Here is a 9263-nt window from a genome sequence, read left to right on the forward strand (position 1 = left end):
AATGTTCTTCCTTCTCCAGTTGCTTGAGATGTCCCATTAAGTTATTCACTTCCTCTCTTTCCGTTTTCTTGAGGAAGGCTTGCAGTGCTATAATTTTCCCTCTTAGGATTGCCTTTGCAGTATCCCAGAGGTTCTGATAATTCATGTCTTTATTGTTGTTTTGTTCCAAAAATTTGGTGATTTCCATCTTAATCTCATCCATAACCCATCTATCCTTCAGCATAAGGTTGTTTAGCTTCCATGTTTTTGTATGGGTATGCAGGTTCCTGTTGTTATTGAGTTCAACTTTTATTCCACGATGGTCTGAGAAGATGCAAGGAATAATTTCTATTTTTTTTTTTTTGCTGAGGTTAGATTTGTGGCCTATGATGTGGTTGATTTTGGAGTATGTTCTGTGGGCTGATGAGAAGAATGTGTATTCAGTTTTGTTGGGATGAAATGTTCTGTATATGTCTGTTTAGTCCAAATGTTGAATGGTTAAATTTAAATCTAAGATTTGTTTTCTTAGCTTCTTTTTGGAGAATCTATCCAGCACTGCTAAAAGGGTGTTAAAATCTCCAACTACTATGCAACTGGAGGAAATCAAGTTGCTCATGTCTGTTAGAGTTTCTCTTATAAAATGAGGTGTGTTCTGGTTGAGTCCATAAATATTAATAATTGAAATCTCATCATATTGAGTATTACCTTTAACAAATATGAAGTGTCCATCCTTATCCTTCCTTATTTTGGTTGGTTTAAAGCCTATTACATCTACGAATAGGATTGCAATGCCTGCTTTTTTCTGCTTTCCATTTGCCTGGAGTATAGATGACCATCCCTTCACCTTGAGTCTATATTTGTCTTTTAATGTAAGATGAGAATCTTGTATGCAGCAGATATCTGGCTTGAGTTTTTCTATCCAGTCTTCCTACCTGTACCTCTTTAGAGGACAATTTAAACCATTCACATTAATTGAGAATATTGATAAGCCTTTTGAGAGTCCAGTGGACATTTTTAATCCTTTTGTGAGTGTGGAAGTTGCAGTTTGATCAAAAGTTTCTGAGTGAGTTTACTTTTGTGGTAGAGGATTTGGTTGGTCATTATGGAGGATAGGTCTGATAATATCCTGAAGAGCTGGTTTGGTTATGGCAAATTTCTTCAACATATAAATGTCATTAAAATATTTAATTTCTTCATCATAAATGAAACTCAGTTTAGCTGGATACAGGATCCAGGGTTGAAAGGTATTTTGCTTTAGGAGATTAAAAGTCAATGACCACCCTCTTCTGGCTTGAAAAGTTTCAGCAGAGAGATCTGCAATCATTCTAATATTCTTCCCTTTGTAGGTAATGGATTTCTTGCATCTGGCTGCTTTCAGAATTTTCTCCTTCATATTAACTTTAGTAAAGTTAATTATGATATGCCTGGGGGATGTCTTATTGGGATTGAGTCGTGCTTGGGTTCTGAAACTGTCTGCTATCTGAATTTCAGAATCTCTTGGCATATCTGGAAAATTCTCTTTCATAATTTCATGGAGAAGGGCCTCTGTGCCTAGCGAGGCCACTTCATCAGTTTCAGGCATTCCAATTAGACAGATTAGCCTTCTTCGAATTATCCCAGAGTTCTCCGAGAGAATAATCTGTTTTTGCTCTGCATTTCTCTTCCTCTTTGAGAGCGTTCAAAAGCTTTGTCTTCAATGTCAGAAATCCTTTCTTCTGCTTGCTCCACTCTGTTACTGAGGGATTCTACTATATTTTTCAGATCTTTGAAGGCTGCAAATTCTTGCTTCAGTGCATCAAAATCTTTGGTGTTTTTTTCTTTAAATTCATTAAATTCTTAAGACAACTTTTGAATTTCTCCTCAAATTTCTAATTCTGACTTTTGAATTGCTCATCAAATTTCTAATTCCAAATTTTCCTCCATTTTATTAATCTTGTTTGCAATCCAAATTCTGAATTTGATTTCTGACATCTCGGCCAGCTGTTTATGAATGGGATCTTCAGTTACATCTGCCATATCTTTCCTTGGGGGGGTTGATCTATTCTGGTTATTCATATTACCAGAGTTTTTCCGCTGATTCCGCCCCATGATTATTTTCCTCTTCTTTTTTCTGAAGCTCCCCTAGGAACTCATTCCTTTTGGCCTTATATGTCTCCTGTAAAACTGAAGGGTTTGCTGTCAGGGTCTGTGCCCTTGAAGCCCATCTTCTCCAGCTTACAGTGGTGGTACAGCTCATAGTGCCAGGTATGGGTCTGCTCCTGCAGATCCTCCATGTTGACCCGAATCAGCATCTCTTGCAGCTTCACAAAGTCGCAGTGGGCCTCATTTTCAACCTGCAAGGTGCCCCAAGGATACTGTCGCGCCTTCATCATCTTGTTGCCTATCTTCAAGTTCTTCGATGCTGCCAAGGACAGCAAATGGCAAGTGGGCATTCATGGTTCCATTTATCTCTGCCACTGACTCTTCAGCTGTAGGGAACCGATAGATCTGGACCCCATTGCTGACAAGCTCACTGGTGATCTTGATTTTGAACTTTGTTAGCTCACTCTTAGAAATAGCATCTGATTTGGCAATAATGGGGATGATGTTCACCTTACTGTCCAGCTTCTTCATTGTCATTCCCAGAGACTTCAGGGAATGACCTGTTGGAGCGATGAAATACAAGCAGGCATGGATTCGGGAATTGTGGTAGGTGTGCAACACTCTTCGAATCTTCAGCTCCTCCTGCAGGTAGGCCTCTAACTGCACATCGATGAATTCCACAATGGGCTTGTAGCTGTCCTCCGTGTTGATCAGATCCCCAAAGCCCACTGTGCTAACAATTGTCAGCTTTAGCCCCACATTGCTCTCTTGGAGATCATAGGTATTGGACTGGAGCTGGACACCTGGCTCCATGTGTGTAGCCGGCTCCCCTTCAAACTTGGTGTAGAACAGATTGTCCATGAGGGTGGACTTGCCCAAACCAGTCTCTCCCACACACAGGATGTTGAAGCAGAAGCCTTGGCCGACTGACTTATTCACCAGCTGGTCAGGCAAGCTGTCAAACCCCACATGTCCAGCCAGAGGGAAAGTTTGGCAACCTTCACCCACCTGGCAAGCTATATCAGTCACTGCCATAGCTCCTGCGTCCACCAGGGCTGCCACGGGAGCCGCCGTAATGGGAGCTACTGCACAGGAAACAGAGGAGCTCCTCCGAAAAAGAGCTCTTTTCACTTTTTGTGTTCTTTAATGCACTGCAGTTTTTAATTTTGATAAACTCCAATTTATGTATTTTCCTAGGATTGCTTGTGCTTTGATCCAAGAAATTGTTACCTAATCCAAGGCCATGAAATTTATACTTAAGTTTTCTTATAAGAGTTTTATGTCTTTAGCTCTTATAATTTGATCCATTTGAATTGGTTTTGGTAGGTGGTGTGAGGTTGGGGATCAACTTTATCCCTCTGTGGGCCGTATTCAGTTGTCCCAGCACCATTTGTTGAAAGGACTATTATTTTCTATTGAATAGTCATGGCTCTCTTGTCAAACATCAATTGAGGATAATTGTGTGGGGCTGTTTCTGGACTCTCAATCCTGCTCGACTGAAGTACAGGTCTAGCTTCATGACAATACCACATTGTTTTGGTCACTTCAGTCTGAGTGCTCTGATTTTCTTTTTCTTTTTCACAATTGTTTTGGCTATTCTGGGTCCCTTGGCTTTCCAGTTTTAGATAAGCTTATCCATACCTGCAAAAGAGACAGCTGGGGCTTGGCACCTGTGGCTCAAGCGGCTAAGGCGCCAGCCACATACACCTGAGCTGGCAGGTTCGAATCCAGCCCGGGCAGGGCAAACGACAATGACGGCTGCAACCAAAAAAATAGCTGGGCATTGTGGCAGGTGCCTGTAGTCCCAGTTACTTGGGAGGCCAAGGCAGGAGAATCGCTTAAGCCCAGGAGTTGGAGGTCGCTGTGAGTTGTGATGCAATAGCACTCTACTCAGGGCATTCTACCCAGCTTTGAGCTTTTTTGTCTCAAAAAAAAAAAAAAGAGAGACAGCTGGAACTTCTAATAGGAATTTCATCAAGTCTGTAGATAAATATGGGCATATTTTCCCATTTTAATAATGTTAAGTCTCCCAAAACATGAGTAGGGATATCTTTTCACTTATTTAGGTCTTGTTTAATTTCTTTCAAAAATGTTTTATGGTTTTGAGGATACAAAACTTGGACTTCTTCTGTTAAATTTGTTTTTAAGTTTATTCTATTTCATGCTATTATAAGTGGAATTGATTTTGAAAGTTAACTTCAGACTTTCATTAACAGTGTATATAAATACAGCTGACTACAGTTGTTAAACTCCTTTATTATTGCTAATATTTTGTGGATTCCTTAGGTTTTTCTATACATAATATCATGTCATCTACCAATAAATACACTTTCACTTCTTCCTTTCCCTTCATTCCTGTATTTCATTTTCCCCCCATTGCTGAGGGAGAGCAGGCCCCACAGAGCAGAAGGGCTGTGGCTGTGGTCTTCCCTCCTTTCACCAGTGAGTCTGATGGGCTTTTCACCGATGCTTTCCTCAGGTTGAAGATCATCTCTTCCATTCCTACTTGGTTGACTGCTTTTATTGTGACAGGCACTGGGTTTATCAAATGCTTTCTCTGCACTGGGAGACTTTGAGGCAATGTGTGATGCAGTCAGACTTAAGACTGTGCAAGGCCCCGTGGCTGCTCTGGGTGAGGAGTATCCGTTCTTCCAGGTGGGGTCAGGGTGCAGGAGGGAAAGGAAGCACTGTAGGGACCACTCAGCACCTGGCACAGCTGATCTCAGGGGTCTGTCACCTTCACCTGGAGGCCAGTTGTGGGAATAACCAGCAGGGAAGCCAAAGTGGGCCCTACTATCTCCAGGGTGCTTCTCCTGTCTGTAGCTGAGAAGCCCAGTCTTCTCTGAACTTGGAAGTGTAAAACCCAGACTGTCACCCCGGAAGAAGGTGTCCTTAGAGCCCCTGCTCATTCCTGGCCTAGAGCCTTCAGAAGAGGCCCTGCCTGGGCCAGGCAAGGAGGGGGACAGTGGTTACAGTAGAGCTGGAGATGGGGAGAGCAGGTGCGTGAATGCTTGTTCTTCCCACACCTCCTCAGTGTACATGAAAATGCCCTGAATGAAAACGGCCTGTCCTGGGCTTGCTGCCCTGATGTTCTCACACACATGCCTGGCCCTTCCTGCTTTGCTGCGGATTAGTAGGATCGGGTAGAGGGGGACACTGGGAGCTGGGTTTCCCAAGGCCCCAGGCCAGCTGGCCTTAGGCTGGGTCTGGACAGTGAGAGGCACTTCTGGGAGATGAGGCAAGGAGGGGCTGGGTATTTCTGCCCCTTCTCTGGGCCCTCCACCTCCTGAAGCTGGGACAGATCCTGTCCCCACCGCACAGGGACCCTGGTTGCATCCCCTGCAGATGAGGATGCATGTGTGTATTTTAATTCTGCTTACTCCCTCCTGTCTCCTCCTGCAGCGCCCCACACCCACGCCTTCTATCACATGACTTTGAATTTGAGTGAGTTTTCCCAGAATTGACTAAGTTATGTTTCTGCATCAGTCAGAATATCGGGGCATGATAGAAAATAAGTCCAGTTATATAAAAGTAATTACATTTTGCACAACTGAGCTTATGAATTCTATAATGTGTGCCCTCCACAGTTGCCTGGGAGGATGTTCATGGAGGTGCACTCTGCTCTTCACCCAGCCGCCCAGCCCCAGACACAGGCGGCAAAGAGTGCTGACTCCATGCAGAGCATCCTGGCCAGGCACCCCAAGCAAAGACAAGCCTCAGCATGTCCACTGTGTCCACAGTGTGCCATCGCTTGCACTCAATGACTTGGGAACAGCTGTCCCCATCCGCCTTCCTTCTGCATCCTCAGGGTCTCCCCCAGGCCTGCAGCTGCCACAGCTGCAGTTCCCAACCCCTGGGCTTGGACACGGAAGCCTGTTACAGTGCATCACCCTCTGTGAGCTAATGCAATGTGAGCTAATGTCACACCTCTGTTCAGGGGGAGGGGCCGTCTTTCTTCCCTTTGTCTTTTGATCTGAGACCCATTCCCCACACTGCACTGAGAAACCCCCATAAGCAGCAATGCCTGTTTACCGTGGGCTCTAAATTACCTGCTAAGTGTCTGAAAGCACTTCAGCCCACAAAAGCCTGCTGCCTTCGAAGCACAGGAGACAACATTCTCCCCTGCTGCTCCAGGGCTCCTTTCCAGGGTGGACAGGATCCAGGGATGTGCGTGCAGAAGACCGAGGACGCAGCCCACTGCCACCCCAGCTGCATCAGAGGTGGGCTGTGTCAGAGCCACTCTCAGGTTCAGACCCACGGGAAGGGTGTGGGTAGGGACTCTACAGGGAGGGAGTATCCCTGGGGAGGGGCGGGGTCTCTCCCAGCCCCTCATAGTTTACATGGTGGTGGGAGAAGGGCAGGTATGTCCCCCCTCTGAGGTGTGAGTAACAGAACAGGCCTTTGCAGGTGTGAGAACAGGTGACACTATTGGGAGGACACCATCCTCCTGCCCTGCTAGAGGCCAGCCTAGTGTTTCTGTAATGGATCAGATGGAAAATAGAAAACATGCCGGGTAGATGATATTCATGGGAGTATCTTGGGGATGCTGAGTGAGAACTTCTAGAGCTTTCTTACAGATATAAAAAAGAGTTTAACTCCAGGGTCTCCTCAGTACTAGAACATCTAAGGATATAGATGAAGGAGGAAGATGATGAGCTGAGAAGAAAGTTTGAAATACCGTAAGTTACACTGAGCAAAGAAAATGGTGCCCTTGGTATAACAGTAAATATTCACCAAGTAATAATAATATCAAAAGAGGAAATAAAAAGCAAAACAGGGCCAGAGGGAAATGACTGGAATTAATAATTATAATTATCAGCCATGTAATTATCACTTACATGGCTGATTTTAAAAAGACAATAATAACTATAAACCAGAAAAGAGGTAGAGGTATTAATTAAAGAGTAATAAATTAAATATACATGTTAAAAGATTTGTGTAACCAACAATAGATGCCGGACGCATATCTTAAGAACTAGTAGAGGGAAAAAAAGAATGAAAAATTTTTAAATAGACAAGCACATATTATACACTTGTACATGGTTTTGCATATATTTAAAGTATCTCTGGAAGGTTAATAAAAGACAGGGTTATCTATGGAGAGACCTTGGAAGGTCAGCTCTAAGTGGTAGTTATAGGAAGAGGGCATTCATTTAAAATCACAGCATATTCTTCTTAGTGACAATAAATTTACCTTTAAAATCCATAATTTAGAAAAACTGAAAAGATTGACTGCAATTTGAGAGAGATAAAAGACATACTCAAGAGAAAATGGGCTTAGGGAAGAGTTTCCTTTAAGATGGGAGCTCCTCAGGCGTATTTAAGGGAGACGGAGAGGCAGAGGATGGACGCGCAGGAGACAGCAGAGTGTTGGCGGGGTGGCAGGTGCAGGGCCAGAGCCCGTTGCTGGGCTGCTGTGTTCTCAGCGGGTGCTCCCTCTGAGACCATTTTCACATATTTTCAGTATATCCCTGGGAAAGGGAGGACTGGATTCAGGTTTCCTGGGCTTTGGGCGAGATACAGACCCAGAAGGTTATGCAGATGCACCAAGATGTAGCTGAGGAAGGAATCTACCCAGGCATGAAAAGGAAATGAGGTCACGGTGAGGTTTGTCAGCTCTGGGCTTCAACAGAGAAGGGGAGCATGTGTCCTGGGATGCAGGAGAGACGGAGCTGGACCAGAGTGTCACACCTGCAGTGTCAAGAGGGACGTGGGCAGGCACAGCCGTCATAACAGTATCTCGTTAGCTCCTGATTTCATCCTCCTCTCCCCAACTGGTTCCTTCCATCCAGACTAGCTCATCCACCCTCCCCTTCTAATGGGCAGACAGGGGGCAAATATTTCCCAGTTTTCGTGAAACAGGCGAGGCCTAAATGCTCAGCAGTGAGGACTGGAGTTGGTTGTCGGACGCTGTGGCACCTGCTTGATTTTGCTCACCGAGGTTTTCCTGATGCCCAGAGTGCTTTCCAACACAGAGGTTAGCAGCCAGTCCTCTGCAGCCAGTGGGGATGGGACATGGCAAGTATGATTTAGACTTTGGTTCATTTAACAAGCAGAATCAAACACACAGAGTGAAAGCCACCCCCCGCAGGACAGATGCTTCCCCTCAGCAAGGCTGGGACTTCTCACCAGGGCATCCCACACATGTCCTCACCAGGGTCACCTGGCTCGGCCCCAGCCCGTCCTCGGGGAGCTGGATGCACAGGGCCTGCCCAGAGCCTGGAGCTGGGGCTGCGTCCTTCCCTCGCAGGTCACACTTGTTCTGGTCCCTATTAGCATGTCTGTGCTGTGCATGGTGTGGGTGAGAGGGCCCACTACAGCAGAATTTCCCTCTGGGGAGTGCTCCTGCCACTGCTGCGTCCATGTCCCAGGTCCCCTGAGGACCAGAGCACAAAGAAGTGGCTGGCTCTACACAGTTGCACTAGGGGACAAGCATGGGGACAACAGGCCTCATCCCACAGATTCTTGTCCAGCCTCAGAGTTGGGTAGACACAGGAGCGGTGTAGCAGCTGAGAGAGGTGCCACAGGTGGGACCCAGCGGCTCAGGGCTCATACCTTAAACTAGCAGAAGTGGACCCAGTGTCTCTGCACAAAAGGACCTGCCTTTGACCTGCTATTGGCAGGAAGGTCAGGTCAGGCTTTACCGATTTGGGAAAGAAATGGCTGATCAGTGGGGATCTCGGTACCACTGGTGGCCACAGACCTGGATCCAAGAGGCCCTGGAGACCAGGCAGTGGGTCCTCACTTTGCCCCAGAGAGCACCTTGGCCCAGGCCCAGCTGCAGACCCCCAAATGGTCCCTCCAGCACCTCATTTGTCTCTGGACTCTCAGCGTCTCCATCTCAGCCAGGAGATGAGGGATTCTGGTGGCCCAGAACCTCCCAGGGGAATTACCGACCCCAGTCACCCCCAGGAGACCCCCAGAGCAGATGCAGACCTGGGACAGGCATTGTCTGCACAATGCAGTCGGAGATGAACAGGGGTGAGGAGAAGTGTGATGAGGGCACGGGGCTCTCAGTCCGTGCCTGCACTGTGGGAGCCATCCCGGCAGGAGCAGCGTTTCCAGGTGATTTGGGGATTAAGAAGAGAATCTCGGGATAGAACCAAGGGGTCTGCGCAGGGATGTATTTTCTGTCCCCACATCTGCTGTGTCCATGAATCCCATGAGCACCAGGCTTCACCCCACCAGTCTGTCTGGCTAAT

General features: G+C 46.4%; 1 pseudogene; it reads right to left on the reverse strand.

Moving 5' to 3' along the window:
• Positions 1-2074: 2074 nt before the first annotated feature.
• Positions 2075-3096, reverse strand: LOC128584382 (septin-6-like; annotated as a pseudogene).
• Between the last annotated feature and the right edge of the window lie 6167 nt (positions 3097-9263).

Source organism: Nycticebus coucang, chromosome 4 (genome assembly GCF_027406575.1).
Source record: "Nycticebus coucang isolate mNycCou1 chromosome 4, mNycCou1.pri, whole genome shotgun sequence".
Classification (NCBI taxonomy): domain Eukaryota; kingdom Metazoa; phylum Chordata; class Mammalia; order Primates; family Lorisidae; genus Nycticebus; species Nycticebus coucang.